General features: G+C 41.5%; 1 long non-coding RNA gene across 1 annotated transcript in view; it reads right to left on the bottom strand.

The window, feature by feature from the left end:
- Positions 1–3,245, bottom strand: part of LOC311626493 — a 14,388-nt gene extending 11,143 nt beyond the window's left edge. The window contains exons 1-2 of the long non-coding RNA XR_014795700.1: positions 3,128–3,245; positions 1,647–1,779 (exon numbers count right to left, since the gene is read on the bottom strand). This is a non-coding gene — a long non-coding RNA (uncharacterized lncRNA). The remainder of the gene's footprint in view (positions 1–1,646; positions 1,780–3,127) is intronic.
- Positions 3,246–3,738: the final 493 nt, after the last annotated feature.

The following is a 3,738-nucleotide window of genomic DNA, read 5'->3' as shown; positions in this document are numbered from 1 at the left end:
GAGGGGAGGGCAGTTGTGGGTGATCAGGCCAGGATGGGATGGCAGTTGTGGGTGATCAGGCCAGCATGGGGGGGAGGGGGGGGTTGGTGGCCAGGAGGCTGGCAGGGGGCCAGTTGGGGGTGAGTAGGCAGAGTGGTTAGGGGCAATCAGGCAGGCAGGCAGATGAATGGTCAGGAGCCAGCAGTCTCAGATTGCCCATAGGGATTGGGCCTAAACTGGCAGTTGGACATCCCTCGAGGGGTCCCAGATTGGAGAAGGTGCAGGCCCGGCTGAGGAACTCACCCCCCATCCCCCTGCATGAATTTTGTGCACTGGGCCACATGTCATTAATAATAATGATGACAATAATATCTTAATATATTCTTTGAACATTGTTAAATTTAATCTTTTCAAATCAGCAAGGGTTCCCTTGGCAACAAGTTATGTCCTCTTTTCTGGTGTCATGATTCTGGTGTGAAAGTTATATGATGCAAACTAGCCAAAAGTTATTATTATTTTTAAATGAATTCTCATCTGGGATATTTTTCCATTGATTTTTAGAGAAAGTGAAAGGGAGAGGGAGAGACACACAGAGAGACACATTGATTGGTTACCTTCTTTGGGTACTTCCTGCATGCACCCTGACCAGGGGTGAGGATTGAGCCTGCAACCAAGATATATGCCCTTGATGGGAATTGAACCTGGGACCCTTCAGTCACAGGCTAATGCTCCATCCACTGAGCAAAACTGGCTAGGGCGCCAAAGGTTGTCATTTCCAAATAATTTACAACCTACTTCAGACCTATATATTTCTGGGAGAAAGGAACAAAATATTTTTGCTAAACATTTAAAAAGAAAAATGAAAAATATAATTAAAACTATGGTTGTGATTGGAAGAGAGAAATTGTGTATTCATGGTCCCTGCTTTGGATGGGGGGATTAGGAACTGTTCATTTATTGGACTTGCTACTTTTTTATTGCTTCCTTTAGTGTTTGCTTTCCAATTTCAGGAGAGGTATAGTCAAACTGGGTGTTAAATGAGCCTGTCTGCATACACACACACACACACACACACACACACACACACACACACGTGCTATATCTTAGGGAAAGATGAGCATTGTTGATGAACTGAACGTTTGTATTCCCCTCCCCCTCCACCCCATCACCCAATTCATATGTTGAAATTGCATCCCCCAATGTGATGGTATTAGGAAGTAGGGCCTTTGGAAAGTAATTAGGATTAGATAAGGTTGTGAGGGTTGAGACCTTAAGAGGGGGATTAGTGTCCTTGTAAAAGTTAGGAGAGAGCTACCATGTGAGGACTTGGAGAGAAGTCAATAGTCTGCAGCCTGGAAGAGGGCTGTCACTAGACCTTGGCCATGCTGGTACCTTGATCTTGGACTTCTAGCCTACAGAGTCCTGAGGAATAAATGTTTGTTGTTTGTAAGCCACCAAGTCCATTCTGTTTTAATAACCCAAATTGATAAAGACAATAGTCTCAAACTCACTCAAATCATACTGGTGGAACTAAAGGAATGATTCTATATGTTTTTAATTGACTTTAGAGAGAGGAAAGGAGAGAGAGAGAAACATTGATTGGCTATTTCTCATATGTGCCCCAACTCACAACGTAGGTATGTGCCCTGACCAGGAATTGAACCCACCGACTTTTGGTGTACAGGATGATGCTCCTTCCAGCTGAGTCACACCAGCCAGGCCATGATCCCATGTTTTTATATTGTAAATAACTTCAGTTTTCCTTGCTTGAATCCAATTAAATTATTCACAAAGCATTTTCTGGAAAATATGAAAATCTGGAATTCAATGTTCTTTCTCATTTGTGGGCTTGAATAAGCAGGAGGATGAACTAAAAATTCTTATAATCTATAGTGACTTGTTCTAGAAACATAGAAGAGAAGAGCACACATTAAAAAAATTAAAAATATTTTTTTCATTTTTAAATTAAAGTAATATATGTATATATATCTTACCATTGCCCCCTTCCACCCCACTGCCATACATGCCTTCACCCCCCATAAAAATATTTATGAAACACTGTTTCTATTATGTACATTATAGGACATTTGGCAAATTGCAACAAAACTAAAAGTAGGAAAAAATTAAACTTAAGTTCCATCTTCTAAGGACAAGCACAGTTAACATTTTGAAATATTCCCTTTTCTTTTTCTAGGATTAGGATTACTTTTATAACTCAGAAAGGTCTTATAGGAATTAAAAGCTATTAAGTCATTTCCTTGCTAATGTATTAACAGTTGGTAATGTATATTTAAAGGTAAAACATAATGAAAGGACATAGTATAACTCTAAGTCAAGATCACTGTTATGTTGTACTTTAATTAGCTACAGAATTTACCTTTCATTTGGGATACCTACCACATCAAGAAATCTGTCTTCCAGGGATAATCTGAACTGCTGAAAGAGAGACTCAATGATGTTCTTCACAGAATTACTTACTGGGAAATTATTAGCTCATGATGTCATATCTATATGATCAAATACTGCACAGCTATTAGAATTATGCATTTATAAGGATTTTAAAGAATAACATGGGAAGTGGCTATGAAACAGTGTTAAGAAAAAAAAGCAGGTTTCAAAGTGTCATGTAAAATATTATCTTAATTATGTTTTTACAAAGTAGAAGAAATGTGGTACCAAAACATGTCCTAAAACACAAAAAGAGTTGTTACATCTGAGTGCTGGGATTGCCAGTAAACCTGATTTTTCTCTCTGTAAAATTCTGCATATTCAAGCATGGTCTACAATGAATATGGATTTACTTTATAACTGTATTTTTGAAAGTAAAAACCAAGAACACAAACTATTACCTTGCCCCACTCTCTGGGAACCATACTTGGAACACAAAGGAAGACATTAATAGCACCAAGCATCCCGTCCTCAGAACATTTCCTGTGTTTCTAATCACATGGCAGCTGTTTGCTCCATAATAGTCTGCTCTGAGTTTTATAGAAGCCACATTTTTTAATTGAGTGCTTTGAAGAGACTTAAGAACCACGTAGAAAGCAAAGTAGGGGGCCTCTCACCGGCAGCCAGCTTGTAACACAGTTTGAAATGCTTTTCAGGGATGGTAACAGCCCCCAGCCCCTCCTCCCCCTTTAGTATCTACCTTTCTCAGGAATCAGCAGCTCAGACACAGGGCTCCTGGAAGCCTGGGCATAAAAGCCACTTAGGGAAGATGCCCCGAGGGACCAGTGGGGGCCTGGGTGGTGCCCTCCACACTGGGCTCTTCCTCAAGGCTGGGCCCTTCCCAAGCTGGCAGCAGCAGGCCTCCAGAAGCTGGCCCCGCCTCTCTGTGCTTTCCTGGAAGGTGGAGCCTAAAAACCGCATGCAGTTTTGATTGTGCAAAGGTCTGACTTGGTGAAGTCTCATCCCGGGGCTGGGCCTGCTTTACCCTTTCCTGTTCACTGTGAAATTTCCCACAGCAATGGCTTCAAAAGGCCTTTCCTTCCATTATAAAGCCCCAGAAGAGGAATTTTTCTTCACTTTGGTGGGGGCAGGCGGTCAAACAGAGGGAGGCACTTGCACCACAAAGTGGTATTAGAGTAACAGAAGAAAATACTCTTCTCCCTGGGCTGGCAGGGAAGGAGGAGGTGAGTGGGATTGTCGAAGAAAGAGGTCTTCAAGGGCCTGCTGGGACATGTGGGTTTTGCGACACCTGTGATAAGATAGAAGTCACCTGATCAATTTGGCAACGTTTCTTCAAAATAAGGAATGTTG

This window comes from Pipistrellus hanaki (assembly GCF_964339955.1).
Source record: "Pipistrellus hanaki genome assembly, chromosome: 8".
Lineage (NCBI taxonomy): Eukaryota > Metazoa > Chordata > Mammalia > Chiroptera > Vespertilionidae > Pipistrellus > Pipistrellus hanaki.
The sequence above is the reverse complement of the archived record's forward strand: the minus strand, read 5'-3'. Positions and strand labels throughout refer to the sequence as shown.